The sequence below is a fragment of the Panthera tigris genome, chromosome B1 (assembly GCF_018350195.1).
Source record: "Panthera tigris isolate Pti1 chromosome B1, P.tigris_Pti1_mat1.1, whole genome shotgun sequence".
NCBI lineage: Eukaryota > Metazoa > Chordata > Mammalia > Carnivora > Felidae > Panthera > Panthera tigris.
In genome coordinates this window covers 148395798-148412646 of record NC_056663.1, presented here as the reverse complement: position 1 = coordinate 148412646, position 16849 = coordinate 148395798, and the positions used below count along the sequence as shown (strand labels likewise).

General features: G+C 36.0%; 1 pseudogene; it reads left to right on the top strand.

The window, feature by feature from the left end:
- Nucleotides 1-12706, top strand: part of LOC102962364 — a 30170-nt pseudogene extending 17464 nt beyond the window's left edge.
- The last annotated feature ends 4143 nt before the right edge of the window (nucleotides 12707-16849 follow it).

The following is a 16849-nucleotide window of genomic DNA, read 5'->3' as shown; positions in this document are numbered from 1 at the left end:
GGGGCTCAAACTCACAAACTGTGGTATCATGACCTGAGCCAAAGTTGAGCCATCCAGGAGCCTTGGCAGATCTATTTTGTTTTTGAGGAATCTCCATATTGTTTTTCATAGTGGCTGAACCAATTTACATTCCCATGTACAGTGTACAAGGGTTCCCCTTTCTCCTCATCCTCACAAACACTTATCACTTCCTGATAATAGCCATTCTAACAGAAGTGAGGTTATATCTCATTGTGGTTTTGATTTGCATTTCTTTGATGATAAGTGATACTGAGCATCATTTTGTGTACCTCTTGGTTATTTGGATATCTTCTTTGGAAATATGTCTATTTAGTTCCTCTGCCCATTTTTTAATCATATTGTTTGTTTTTTTGTAATTGAGTTGTAGGAGTTCCTTATATATTTTGGATAATAACCACTAATCCAATATATGGCTTGCAAATATTCTCCCATTCTATAGGTTGCCTTTTCATTTTGCTGTTTGAAAGCTACTAAGTTTGATGTAGTCCCACTTGTTGGTTTTGTTTTTGTTGTTTGTGGTTTTGGTCTCATGTCCAAAAAAATCACGGCCAAGACCAATGTCAAGGAGCTTCTTCACTATCTTATCTTTTAGTAGTGTTATGGTATCAGATCTTATGTTTAAGTCTCTGATTTATTTGAGTCAATCTTCGTGACTGGTATAAGATACAGGTCCAATTTCATTTTTCTGACACAGTTTTCCTAACACCATTCATTGACAAGATTATCCTTTCCCCATTGGGTATTCTTGGTTCCCTTTTTGAATATTAGTTGACCATTTATATAGGGTTTAATTCTGGACTCGGTATTCTGTTCTAGAGGCCTATATGTCTATTTTTATGCTGGTCCCATAGTGTTTTAATTACTATAGTTTTGCAACGTAGTTTGTAATCAGGGGGTGTTATGACTTCGGCTTTGTCCTTCTTCCTGAGGGATGCTTTGCCTAATTGTAGTCTTTTGTGGTTCCATAACAGTTTTATGCTTGTTTATTCTATTTCTGTGAAGAAAGTCATTGACACTTTGATAGGGATTGTATTGAATCTATAGATGGTTTTGGGTATTATGGACATTTTAGCAATATTAATTCTTTACATCCATGAACATGGGAGGTCTTATCATTTGAGTCTTCTATTTTTTTTTCCACAATGTCTTATAGTTTTTGTTGTATAGACCTTTCATTTATTTGGTTAAATTTATGACTAGATACTTTATTGTTTTTTATGCTTTTGTGAACACGACAGTTTTGTTTATTTTTTAGATGTTTCACTACTGGTGTATAAAAATGCAATTGATTTCTGTATGTCAATTTTATATTCTGCAACTTTACTAAATTGGTTGATTAGTTACAACAGTTTCTTTGGGTGAGTCTTTGGAATTTTCTATATACAAAATTATATAATCTGCACAAAAACACAACTTACTTATTCTTTTCCAATCAGATGTCTTTTACTTCTTATTTTGCCTAGTTGTTCTATCTAGGACTTCTAGTACTATATTGAATAGGGCTGGCAAGAGCAGTGTACTTATCTTCTTCCTGATCTTACAGGATAAGCTTTCAATTTTTCACCATTTAGTATAGTGTTAGTTGTGGATTTGCCATATATAACCTTTATTATGTTGAGTTGTATTCCTTCTATGACCAATATGTTGAGGGTTTTTTTTTTTATCATGAAAAGATGTTGTATTATTATTTTTTTTTTGAGGAGTTCACAATTAAATTTATTTATTTATTTATTTTTTAATATATGAAATTTATTGTCAAATTGGTTTCCATACAACACCCAGTGCTCATCCCAAAAGGTGCCCTCCTCAATACCCATCCCCCACCCTGCCCTCCCTCCCACCCCCCATCAACCCTCAGTTTGTTCTCAGGTTTTAACAGTCTCTTATGCTTTGGCTCTCTCCCACTCTAACCTCTTTTTTTTTTTTTTTTTTCCTTCCCCTCCCCCATGGGTTTCTGTTAAGTTTCTCAGGATCCACATAATGGAGAGTGTGATGCTAAGTGAAATAAGCCATACAGAGAAAGACAGATACCATAAGGATGTTGTATTATATCAAACCTGTATATGTATCTATTAGGATTGGATTATTTTATTTTTTATTCTATTAATGTGATGTATTAGAGTTACTAGTTTCCATATATTGAACTATTCTTGCATCTCAGGAATAGTTCCCACTTGGTCATGGTGTATAATCCTTTTAATATGGTCTTGAATTCAGTTTGCTAATATTTTGTTGAGAATTTTTACATCTATATTCATCAAGGATATTGATTTGTAGTTTTCTTTCTTGAGGTGTCCTAATTTGGCTTTAGTATCAGGGTAATGCTGGCCTTGGAGAATGATTTTGAAAGTGCTTCCTCCTCTTCAAGTTTTTGGGAGAATTTGAAAAGGATTGGCATTAATATTTCTTTATATGTTTGTTAGACTTCACCAGTGAAGCTGTCTGTTCCTGGGAATTTCTGTGTTGGAAGGTTTTTGATTACTGATTTGATCTCTTTACACATTATTGGGCTGTTCAGATTTCTATTTCTTCATAATTCAGTCTTGATAGGTTCTGTGTTTCTAGGAATTTATCCCTTTCTTCTAGGTAATCTAATTTGTTGGCATATAATTGTTCATAGTAGTTTTTTGTGATCCTATGCATTTCTGAATTATCAACTATAAAGTCTTCTAATTTTGAGTCTTTTTTCTTAGTCTATCTAAAGCTTTGCCAATTTTGTTTATCTTTTCAAAAGGGTAGAGAAAAAATATGCAATATCTCTTATATGTGGAATCTAAATAAGCCAAACTCATAAAAAACAGAGAGCGGTTAGTGTGGTTATCAGGGGCTAACCACCAAAAAAAGTGGAGAAATAGCAGAGATATTGTTTAAGGGTACGGACTTGCAACTAGCAGTAAGTACGTCTTAGAAAGCTAACGCATAGTGAATACAAAAATAATGTATTATAGTCTTCAAATTTGCTAAGAGACTAGATCTTAATTATTCCAACCACAGAAAGGAAATCATTATGTGACAATATAGAGGTGCTATAATTACAATGGCAATCATATCACAATATACAAATATATCAAGTCAATTTGTTGTGTACCTTAAATTACACAATGTTATATATCATATTTCAATTTAAAAAAAGAAAGCATACAAAATATTAAGCCAGGCATATCCTGATATAAAGCATGAGTAACTCTTATTTCCTTCTTTGTAATTTTTCATACTTTTGCAAATTTTCTTGCAATAAGCTTAAATTATTTTCATAAGCATGTCAGGGAATGAGAACAACCAGTCCACATCAGTCATTAATCCACAGAGGATATATTACTGTAATACCATAAGGAACCATCTTCCACAGTACAAATGAAGCTTTAGGCCAATGAAACAAAACACTGAACACAGGTAACCTTAACTGTTGGTACACATCACTGAAATCACACATGTTACAAGGATGCACTAGGTGAATTACAGGAAAGTTCAGTGATCCTCATATTAAAAATAATGTCATCTGGGTGGAATTATACTTTGAAGAATGCTCTACAAAAATAGTCCGCAGGATCACCAAAGCTTGAAAACAGTTTCCTTTTTCTGTAAAAACAATTTTGAAAAGAAGTTTTTTGACAATGATTAGGATGAGAAAGTAGAGTTTTTATATTGGAAAGTTAGATCATTATGTTCCAGAGAGAAAAGAACTAATAACCAATTTAAAGAAAAGAAGCAAAAAAAAAAAAAAAAAAAAGACAAAGATGAGTATATGGTTTCGACCAGGTATCCAGGAAACTTTTGTTCCTCTACAATTTTTTTTTTCTTTTTTCTTTTTTTGGTAGGAGGGTACACTGAGCAACGTGGAGTTAGTCTAGCGTAGAAAGTAATATTTGTTTTTAATCGGCATGGATCAGGGACAAGACATGATGATTCTGAAACATTTGCAGGCAAATATGTCCTCACCAGGAGCCTTATATAGTTTGAACCGAGCTACTAAGGAGGATGACCACATGTCTGCTGGACAAAGCCCTGCATACTTCTCCCACCGTAGTGCAAGTGCTCTCTGAGACACTCACTGTGGTGATGACCAGGACCCCTCCATTCACTTCCAGCTACACAGAGCACATTCTGATGAGACATCAATTTTACAATATAATTTCAGGGCATATGGTATCATATGTAGACAAACCCAGCAATATTGTTACTCAAATATGTAACTACAGAAGTATATTTCCGGGTTATAAAGAGGATTCGTAGGATGCTTTCACAAAAGTTCAAACTATAATACCATACTCCTCAATGTCAGCAATCAGTAATTTAAGGAGAGAGTTTGGGAAATTTCGAAAAATTTGAAGGTAAGGTATAAAGAATTATAAGGCTGAGATAATGTTAGATATAAACTCATCTTAATCGTAAGTAACATTTTCCTAGTGCTCATAGTCAGGTAAATGAAATTCTAATGAGTAAAATAATTCTCCAGAAAACCTGCCTGGAATAAACACAAATGATTTAGTAGAAGTATAACAATAAACGATAAATGCTGTGTGGCTCTCTGAGAAAGACAGATACCATATGGTTTCACTCTTATGTGGATCCTGAGAAACTTAACAGAAACCCATGGGGGAGGGGAAGAAAAAAAAAAAAAAAAGAGGTTAGAGTGGGAGAGAGCCAAAGCATAAGAGACTGCTAAAAACTGAGAACAAACTGAGGGTTGATGGGGGTGGGAGGGAGGGGAGGGTGGGTGATGGGTATTGAGGAGGGCACCTTTTGGGATGAGCACTGGGTGTTGTATGGAAACAATTTGACAATAAATTTCACATATTAAAAAAAAAAAAAAAGAAAGAAAGAAAGAAAAAAAATGCTGTGTGGCTCTCTTCCAAAAATCCACAGTAGAAATTAAAAAAAAAAAAAGGTTTTTTAAAAAAATATTTATTTATTTTTGAGAGAGAGAGAGAGAGAGAGAGCGCATAAATGCGGGAGAGGAATAGAAAGAAGGAGACACAGAATATGAGGCAGGCTCCAGGCTCTGAGCTGTCAGCACAGAGCCCTACACGCGGCTTGAACTCACGAACTATGAGATCATGATCTGAGTCAAAGTCGGACGCTTAACTGACTGAGTCACTCAGGGGCCCCCACAGTAGTAACTGATAGCATTATTTATAAAGAGTCTGAATATAATACTCTCTAAGAGTATCTCCTCCACACTATTGTGTACTGGCTCTATTTAATTTCTTGCTTACACACACATACACTCATTTGCACAAATATATATAATAGAGGAAATTGACCTCATGGACACATCTCTTTCCCAGGATATGAGGGATTAGATCTGTTAAAAAACAGCTATTACTGAAAACAACAAGGAGTTTCCTCAAAAGATTAAAATAGAATTATCAAATGGTCCAGCCATTTCATTTCTGGGTATATATCCAAAAGAACTGAAATCGGGATCCAGATGACAGATTTGTACAGCCATGTTCACAGCAACACTATTAACAAGTGCCAAGAAGCAAAAGCAACCCAAGTGGCATCAAGAGATAAAGTAATAAACTAAACATGGTATAAACAAAAAATGGAATATTACTTGGCCTTTAAAAGGAAGGAAATTCTGACACATGTCACAACACGGACTAAGTTGACAGTAAGCGAAAGGAGCCAGTCACAAAAAGACAAATACTGTGCAATTCAACTTACATGAAGTATCTAGACTTGTCAAATTCATAGAAACAGAAAGTAGAATGATGATTGCCAAGGGCTAGGGAAGAGGGAGATAGAGAGTTTTAATAGGTATAGACTTCCAGCTTTACAAGACAAAAAAGTTCTGAAGATTGGTTGCACAACGAATACACTACTGAACTGTACACTTAGGTATAATTAAGATGGTAAAATTTATATGCATTTTACAATTTAAAAAAAACAGCTGCTCCCTTAATTCCTGATTATATTTTACGTGTTTGTTTCTACAGGTATCCTTTAAATAGTGTTGGCTTTGCTGTTCCTTTTTTTGTGATGGAGCAAATTCTTTTTTCACAGGAAATGGGAAAGTTTTCCCAGAGCTCTGGAAAAAAATGGTATTGTGGTTTTTACTCTGGGGTCAATGGTCAGTAACATGACAGAAAAAAGAGCCGACGTGATCGCATCAGCCCTTGCCAGATTCCACAGAAGGTAAAGTATCTTATAACAAACAGCTACTTAATAAGTCAAGCTCTGTAAAAGTTTTGATTATAAACATTTCCTGCAAGACAGGTAACTATTATGCCTACAAATTTACCTCAGATATCCATTTAAAAACCAAAATAAAACACAGCAGGGGCTAAAGTAGTACCGAGGGTGTCTGACAGTAACTTTGACATTGACACTGTAATATATATCTATATACCATATATAAATTATATATATGTGTGTGTTTGTGTGTGTGTGTGTGTGTATATATTTATATATGAGGTACACGATTAAATTTTGGTATTATAATGGTATTGTGGGAAGGTACAAAATCACTAAATTCGACCTTATCATTTGCTCCTTTTCACTGAAGGATTCCTGAGGACACTGTGCACGCTGTAGATGTTATCAGAAAAAAAGTTAAACTTTCACAGTAGCTGTACTAGCACAATAATGTTAAGCAATATTGATAAAAATCTGAATGCATCATGCAGTTTTTACACATGCCATATAATCCTTCTTTTCTTTCCTCTAAATTTTGAATAGGCCTATTCAGTGTGCTTTTCAGGATGGCCAGAGCTCACCAAGCCGTGTCCGGGTATCTAAGCCAGCCACGATGATTTAGAGAAAGAAAAATCAGTCTGTCCTGGTTGACTGGGCCCTACTAAAATCTGAAACAAGAAAATAAAAGATAGTTGAGATGGGTCCTGTCCTTAAGTGAACCCTGTGCATTATAAAATCTGGCCTCAAATGGACTCTGCTTCTAACTACTGCTCCTGATGGAGAAAGAAGGAATAAAAGGAGTCAAGCAGAGGGAAGACTGCATGTAAAGGGCTCAGATGCATCCTTCACCTTAAGATATAATAGTTTCTACTAACATATAAAAAAATACCTGGGGTCTTTGGGTATTTGTGAACTACTTTTTAGTTTCCCATCTGATAGAATCTTCACTTAATCACCTATGCTCATTTTTTGCTGAAAATCTAAAGTTACTTTACATTCTGCTTAACAAACAGAAGTTAAACCCTAGTAAATTATAATCCAAGTCATGGGGATTGCTTGGAAATTCCAAAACTGGCACCGTATTTTGGTACTGGTATATACATAAACCATGTTAAACAATGCCGTCAATGCTTTGTGCTTCATTTTTTAAGTACTAGAAGTCAGCTGAATAAATTTTAGCATTACAATTTTGGAACTTTTTCAACAGCCACACTGCTATTTATACATTATCAACATCGAAAGAATTTCCAAACCAGCAGTAGTGTTAATACTCTGGATTCATGTCAAAACTTATCAATTGACATTTTTCTTGGGGGTAGTGTTTTAACAATCTATAATCTAAAAGAAGTTATATTTATTTCCTAAGCCGAATTAATTATGAATTATAAGGAAATACAAATACTTCTCATAAGTAGTTGATTGCATATATTAGCCTTTTTGTATATCAAAAGATACAAAACTCCATGTAATAACTTGAGAAACAAGTGGATATAAGTAAATTCCCTTCTATAAGAGCCAAAAACAAATACAGGCTAATATTAAGTTTAGAAAATGAGAGCTAGTATATATAGTAACATAAATGTGTAGATTAATTTGCCACTGTTTTCTGCTCTAGAATCATGACAGTCTTACAATTTCTTAAATATCTGAATTTGTCATTGATTATGCCACTATGATTTGCCTACACCATAATATGTGACTTTACTCCATAGTTGACTTAACATAAAAAATATGTACATGTTATATGAGCATTTCTATTATAACAGTGTCTTACTGGTTCTCGTTACCTAACACCTCCTGTCCTCATTTCTTCATCCATCATATGGAAGGGATTTAAACTGGATGTCTTTGAATCACCCTAGAATCCTAATACGCTGTAACTTTGAAGTTCAACTACAGAAAAGTATTTTCTTTATCTTAACAGGTTTTATGGTGATTTGATGGCAAGAAGCCAGAAACCTTAGGACCCAATCAATTCTCGGCTGTATATGTGGATCCCCCAGAATGACTTTCTTGGTATGACTCAGGAGAACAAAAACTGAAAACATAACAGCTGAGCAATGCGATAATAGCTCAACAAAAAACAAATTTAGTGAGCATTTATTATTGAAATATTAAAAAATAAAACAAGTTATTTTTATTATTTCCAGTCCTAGGAAAATTGAGGAAAAAATGTAAGAGTTGGCATTTCATTACATTCCTTATGGCCCAAATCAAAATACCTTTATTTCAGGTGTAATTACTTTTCACAGGTGAATTTTTCAATAACTTCCAAAATTGTTGCTGTCTTTTAATTCTCTCCATACACCTATCTATCTTTCTCCTAGTTGCAGGGGTATTTCAAATGCTATTGAAAAATAACAGTGCTTTTATTGTACTCCATTTTCTATAGGAAAAAGTATACAATGTTTTTCATTAATTAATAATACGTTTCATGAATAAATGTGGATTTTCCTAATTCTGTTTCCAGTGCCACCACCATCACCCTTTCTGCTGCCCTGAAGTCCTTTATATCAGACTCAATGACTTCACTACTTTAAGAGAATGTTTCCAACATGCCCCCTGCTTTTTTGCACATGTTTCTTTTTATCCAAAATGTTCTTCCAATTTGTTCACCTGCCAATCTTGTGTTCATTTTTGAAGTTCAAATGACACACCACTTCTTTCATGTAGTCTTCATTTACCTCTCCAGCAGACTTACATGCTTCTTGCTCTGAGCTCTGAAAGCAATTTAAATGCAATTTCACATATATAATATTCTGTTATCTAAAAAATACTGCCTCTAGATTCAGTGCATTATAATGCTCATTTCTCATTTTAAAGACTTATAAAATAATTTTAGTAAAATTCACTCAATTCTAGGTCATCCAAAAACTGAAGCTTGTATAACTCATGGTGGAACTGATGATCTATCACGGGGATCCAATGGTGGGCATTCCTTTGCTTGTGGATCAACCCGGTAACATCACTCACATAAAGGCCAGAAAAGCAGCTGTTAGACTGAACTTGAACACAATGTCAAGTACAGATTTGCTCAATGCATTGAAGTGAGTCATTAATGATTCTTCACGAGTACAATTTTTTTTTTACTAGATACTATTTCTAGAGAGATGCTAATATGAAGGTCAGGTGAGCAAAAATGAGTCCTGACATGAACACAATTATGAGTAAGATCTGCTCAATGTTTTGAAGATAGCCATGAATAACCCATTTTGAGTGGCACAGTAAATTTTCTTCAATGGTTTTAGGGGAAAAGTTTGTAACAGTTTTAAAAACAGTGGAGAAATTTTAGGGTGTCTGGGTGGCTCAGTCAGTTAAGCATTTGACTTCAGCTCAGGTCATGATCTCATGGTTCGTGGGTTTGAGCCCTGAGTCAGGCTCTGTACTGACAGCTCAGAGCCTGGATCCTGCTTTGGTTTCTGTGTCTCCCTCTCTCTCTGCACCCCCACCCCACTCACACTCTGTCTGTCTCTCTCAAAAATAAATGTTTAAAAATTTTAAAACAAAGAATAGTGGATAAATTTTGAAATATCAATAAAAAGAATCACTGAAATGGTTAACAGAAAGATTAAGAGGAAGCACTGAGAACAAAGTTGAAGTCGGGAACCATGAATGTTGTTATAGTGATGCCAGCTGGGTTCCTTCGCACGGGTACCACTTGTACTGGCCTTGCCACTCTGCCCCTTACCTGCAGCCCTGAACTTTAAACCCAAGGATTAGGGCAAAAATGAAAAACAAAGCAGGGTGCCTGGGTGGCTGTTGGTTGGGCGTCCTACTTCAGTTCAGGTCATGATCTCGCAGTCCATGAGTTCGAGTACCGTGTTGGGCTCTGTGCTGACAGCTCAGAGCCCGGAGCCTGTTTCAGATTCTGTGTCCCTCTCTCTCTGCCCCTCCCCCACTCATGCTCTGTCTCTCTCTCTCTCTCTCTCTCTCTCTCTGTCAAAAATAAATAAAACATTAAAAAAAAAAAAGAAAAACAAAGCAAAACAAGAGAACAAACCATAATACAAAAAAACAAGGAGAAATAAAACAGCCAAATATCAAAACAACCAACACACCTGGCCCTATGCCCTACACTGGGGAGACTATACCCAGAAGCTTTCTAAGGAGCAGAGACTAGTGTCTGTATCTTCAAACATACTTTGTCTAGGCTCTGACATGTATAATCGCAAAAGCAGTTTCTCCAAACACCTCTGTCCAAAGAATCCGTTTGGACGTCTGGAGAAGGAAAAGGAGGAAAATATCAAAACTGGCATCATCTGCGAGGTTCAGAAAAACAGGAGGTACAGAGTATGCCTGCTTTCCAACACTCCCCACAGGGCTCTGAACCAACACACAAGTCTCAGAAAACCAGGAAGGAAAACTGAGTTTTACAGAAACTGGAATAAAACTGACCAGTCTAGTTTCATTACCCAAGCTAGATGGGAAATGCAAAAAAAAAATCAAAAAAAGTAAACAGAAAAAAAAAAAGATTAGTACTGTTATAGTACTAATCTGCACAATTATGATTTTCTTTCAGCATGAGAACTAAATTGTTTTAAAACTCGTCTAAAATAGTTTACTTTCTGTAAACCAGTATGACCTGATCAGTCGCAAATTCCCATTAAATACTTCCAAAATTTTCTATGGTAATATTTTGCTCCCACCACAGATAAATGATAAATAACTAGGGCTTTCAAATTTACTCGATTAAAAATTATGTGAACACTACTTATAAATTTAGTTAAATTCTATTAATTTTGTTTATACTTGTTTTTGTTTTATTTGGTAGAAGAACCATAAAATCAAAAAGCAATTGACTTAGAAGAGATATATTGGAATATTCCTTTTAAAAGTCAAATTTTCTGTATCAGAAATATTTGGTTTCCAAATTAGTTCAGGATGTTACTATTCCTATTATTATTAATATCATAATTATGTACACATTTTCTCTTTTTGGTTTCATAATGACTTTAGAAATAAAATTTTGCTTGAATATATATTGGTTATAGTATCATTTGCATTTTAAATGGACATTTGCATTTTAAAAACAATGTTGTCTAGTTTTAATTTAGTCCAACTATTATTCATCTTAAATAAGCACCACGAGAAGCACATTTTTTTTAAGGATTGTATCTTCCATTTGGTGGTTTTATGTCAAATCACATCTTTCTAATATAGATGTCTTTCTACATTTTAAAATTTTTAATAAGGTAAAGCTGTGCCCAAAAAAGAAAACTAGCTGATGTATACTGAATGTTTGTGATATGGTACACATTGTACTAGTAAATTCTTTGTAGGGAGTAAGTAACTTCTTCACTATAGTCTTTGCCTATTGTATTACAAATGTGTTTCAGGATTACTTCTCTCCTCTCAAAAACCCAGCATTCTCACTGGTTTTTACAGGACAGAGACAGATATTACCTCCACTGTACTGCTACAGTCCCATGTTATAGCACTTTGTGATTTAAAGTTTGTAAGCCCTCTTTATTTAGCCTTCTTCCTTGTCTGTTAGTTCATAATCATTTCAACAGTAGAAACCAATGAAACTGGCAATGCCTGAAAGTGGAATGCTGAGCACTCTCCAGATTCTAAAATGACGATACCAACAAGAAAAACCACAACAGCAAACACAAACTGGGTCACCAAATGATAGGGTCAAATCCAAGAATCAATACATCATTCCTCAAAATAATCAGATAAGAAAAGTACTATTCCTATCCATTCAAAAATGAAAACCCGAGGAACAGAAACACTAAAAAAAGCACACAAGTGTCAGAGTCAGGATTCAAGCCAATACAATCCACTTCCACACTTCTAATCACTAATTTCACTGCTATCATGTCAATACCAGCTCCTGATCAGCTCTGCCCGGACATGTCCATTAACCTCATCATGGACTTATATCCTATATCTGGGTTATAATAATATTTTGAAACTTTCTCAACAGATCTATTAACAATTCCTTACTGGATAATTCAAAATTTGCACACAGAAATCATGTATTTCATTTTTTTTTCTTGCCTTTCTAAACTAGAAATACTTGTCCTTGCCCAACTTCTCTTTTTCTTCACAGCTTGAAATCCTAGACATTAGCAAATTCTAGCCCATTAAGATCTCTATAATCATCTCTAAGAAAAATGATAGATTTTTCTTCCAGGGTTATGTGGCACTCATTTTTACCCTCCACGTGAAAATCAACATACTTCTCCAGTTTGTTCTATAAATTATTTGATTTTCCTCCAGCTACAAAGAGAATGCTATGTGGTTATCAACCATTCATCATGATCAGCTTCTAAAGCCTTTGGATGGAGCAGTCTTCTGGACTGTGTTTGTCACACGGCACAAAGTTGCCAAGCACCTACGGCCAGCTTCTTACAACCTCACCTGTTTCCAGGACCACTCTTTGGATGTGATCGGATTCCTACTGGCTTGTGTGGTAATTGCTACTTTCTGTGTCATAAAATGTTGCTTGTTTTGTTGTCAAAAGTTTAAAAAAGAAAATAAGAAAAAAACAGGGAGTAGGCTTTTGAGACACAGTAGGCGTAGTAAACATTTGAAATAGCTAGTAAGCACAAGCAAAGTCATTCTATTTAATTCAACCACTGTGGATCAAGTTGTGACAGATTCTCCTCCACATGTTGTAAGATGTGTGCCATATCCAAATATTTTCCTCTTGGCTAAACATATTGTGTTAGTTAACCCATTCCACCCTAAGGGAGAAATAACTCTATGTATTTTTTGACAAACACTTCTTCAATATTTATCTTGAGATTCTTCAATTCTGTTCATCAAATCAAAGAAGATGTGGTACCTATAGATGGATTATGCTCAATTTATAATTCTAATTGTATAAATCCTCAAATAATTCTACTTTAATACTGACATATATAATTTCCTAACTGAAAAAAAACAGGGATTTCACTAGAGCCTTATTCTGTGATTTAAGAGTGAGAAGCCTGATTGTTTTTACCAAGCATTTTCAGAAACATCTACTGTATAAATAAAATCAATCAAATAGAACATATGTGTCCCTGACAAAGAAAAACACAACTGAACAGTTGTTAAAGGTGGCAAGATAGATTTTATTCATCCATTTATAGAAGGGGAGAGAGATTCCAGTATGAAATGAGTTCAACTCCAACTAAGATAAAGGTGACTGATGTTTTTAAAGGGAGAGCAGACAGGGAACAAAAAGGAACTATGGAAAAGTAAAAAGGGAAACAAAAAAGAGACGAGGTGACTACATGGAAATGGAAGATTACAGAAAGGAGTAAGTAGAAAATTACTGAAAATGGCTTGGCAAGTTGGGTTTGACAATGTATGTTTTGTTGTTTGGTAGGATCATAATTTCTTGAGCAAAGACTTTGTTTTAATGTTTATTTATTTTTGAGAGAGAGAGAGACAGAGTGTGAGTGGGGGAGGGACAGAGAGAGAGAGAAAGACACAGAATCTGAAAGGCTCCAGGCTCTGAGCTGTCAGCACAGAGCCCGATGTGGGGCTCAAACTCACAAGTCGTGAGATCATGACCTGAGCCGAAGTTGGACGCTTAACCGACTGAGCCATCCAGGCGCCCCAGAGCAAAGATTTAAATAAGGAAGCTGGAGCCAGTTTGAAGGACACAAACCATGACCTACATACAGATGGAAGAGAAGTTAAAATTTGGACAAGTCCCTTAAGCACAGTGTTTAGGCAAGTCCTTTGTGTTTACAGTTCACAACCCTCATGAAGTACAAAATATTCCTTCCTGTAAATATCCTTTGTTACAGGAATCTGAATGGTTCTTACTGGATTCCTACCTAAATCTGGGCAACCAGTAAAAAAGATCTTTGGTTAAAAAGACTAAAGATAATTTCCACACAAAGCCTTGGATATGTTTCAATTACTCTTCTCAATCTATCGAACAATGCTTTATAAATGGATGGTAAAACACAAAATAAAAGGAGGGTAGGAATGCTAGGTGAGGCCCAGCAAGATTTGGCCCAACGCTCTGGATTATGTTAGATTTCCCTCCTCCTGCAATATGATCGCCCATATTTTGGTCTTACCTTGTCAAGTCAGTCAGATATTTCCAACTCTAATACCTGGGATATTGAGAATATCAAAACAGAAACTTATATAATCTTTTTGTTGATTTTTTTTCCACACATCTCATAGAAAAATAAATTGCAGATGGCATAAAGAACCAAATATTGTATGCAACAATTTTTAAGTCCATGCATAAGAAAACATTTGAAATAGCAAAAAGATCTCCAAAGCTTGCCTTTAAATATTGGTAATCGAGCCTTTCGAACACAACTTAAAAAGTGAACCACAAAGAGAAGAAAGAAACCAAGTTAAGAGCAGTTCTTCTGCCTGACAAGAGACATGTTTAAACAGTTGGACAGAAATGAGGCATACTTTGCACTTTTGATATACGGGGATATTTTTATAGCATTCTTCTATACAACAAAATTATTTTCAGCAATAATCACTGATGAAACTAATTATAATAATATCCAGAAAGGAAACAATGAATATTTATTAAACTTGGAACATATAATAGTAAAGTACAAAAAAGAAAAAAAGTAAGGCATTAGTGTTCTTTAATACATTAATATCTTTTTTAAAAAAAATAGGAGAGCGGGGGAGGCATCAGAGGAGAGAAGCCTTACACATACGTATACATTAGCATGAGGCATAAGGAAGCCCCACTGTGCAATACTGAAACTGAATTCCAACCTATTGGTTTTCTTAATGAAGTTAACTTCTGCAGATTAGGTAATGACTTTGTCAAAACTGATCTTTTCAGGAGGAGGAGCCAAGATGGCAGAAGAGCATGGAAGTTTTTTGTATGTCTTGCGTCCATGAAATACAGCCAGACCAACACTAAACCATCCTGCACACCTAGAAAACTGACTGGAGGATTAACACAACAGTCTGCACAACCTGAACCACAGAATTCAGCAGGTACGAAGCATGGAGAGGTGAACTTGGGGAGAGAGAAGCCACGGCGGCCAGGGAGGTGCTCTTGCGTGCAGAGAGAGGATGGAGATGGTGGGGAGATTACGGGAAAAACACCCCTCCCCAAAAGCAGCTTGGAGAGAAAGTGGAAAATTGGAAACAGCCGCAGGGACTGAACTAAAAAAGGAGAAAGGAGAAAGGATAAAGGAGAAAGTAGAGGGTTTAAATTCCATTAAGACTGTAAACAGGGGGGAGCGCAGAGTCTGAAACTCCGCAGCTCAATACCTGGCGGTGCTCTGGTGGGAAGGGTGAATACCCAAGAGCAGAGTGGGGTCTAGGAGGTTCTTGGGCCACATGGGGAGAAGTGGTTCCACTGCTGGAAGGACATTTGGTAGAGGCTGTGAGACCACCTGGACCCAACAGACCCCAGAGAATGGCCACATTTGCTGCTACTGGAACAAGTTCATTGTGGGTGAAGCCTGGTGCCAGATGTGTGTTGTGATTTTCCATAATCCCTGAGGCACTGCTGCTACACTGTCTTGCAAACTTTTTCTGGGGTGGGCCGGCACCTGGCCACAGTCTATGGGCATCGGCAGCAGCACAGTCCCACAAGCATTCCTGGGTGCGGCCGGCACCCGGCCATTGCTCGGTGAGACCCTCCACAGAGGGGGAGAGTGGGTCAAAGCTGCAGTTCCTCAGAAGTGGGGGGCTGGAGAAGGCAGCTGCATCTGAGACAAAACTCAGGAGGGATGTGCTTCCTGGAGCTTGGTCATGGACAGTGTGGAAAAGAGGGGTGGACTGAACCCAAGACGGACTGGTGCTCGATTGCTGACCAGGGAGAATAGAGTTCCAATACTAGAGACTGAAGGTGGGTGATGCCATTTTCACCACTCCTGCGCATGCACATACGCAACTACAAGCGCCACAACAATTCACCCCAGTAGGCTAGCAGCGCCATCTAGTGGATAACAGAGCCGTTACACTAAGCCCTGCCCAACTGGGCCAACCTCGCTCTTCAGGAACACAAGTCTCATGCCTACTTAGTTTATGAACTATAAAGCGCCTCATAGTTGGACTTCTAGGGGAAAACGAAGGAATTTCAGTCATGTTTGAGTCTGTTAGCTGGTCCATCTATTCAATTTTCTTTCTTTCTTTTTTTTTCTTTTTCATTTTTCTTTTTCTTGAATACAGAAAAAGAAAAAATTCATTTTTATTATCAATTTTTATTAAAAATATTTTTAAAAATTTGTTTCTACTATATTTTTTACTTTTGTGAAAATTTATTCAAATTCTGTTTTACTTCCATCATCTCATCTTAGTCTACTTCAGTGTATTCATTTTTTCAAATTTTCAAACAATTCTTTTCCTCTTTTTTTCTCTAATCTATCAAGCCACTTTCCACACACAGAGCAAAACACACCTAGGATCTAGCATCAGCTATTCAATTTTTTGTGTGTGTGTGTTTCGAATTTTTGAATTAATATTTTTTTAATTTTATTTTTTTCTACCTCACTAATTCCTTTTCTCCCTTCAAAATGACAAAATGAAGGAATTCACCCCAAAAGAAAGAGCATGAAGAAACGACAGCCAGTCACTTCACCAATACCGATACAAGCAAGATGTCTGAACCAGAATTTAGAAACATGATAATAAGAATACTAGCTGGAGTCGAAAATGGATTAGAATCCCTTTCTGCAGAGATAAAAGAAGTAAAAGCTACTCAGGATGAAATTAAAAATGCTATAACTGAGCTGCAATCACGGAT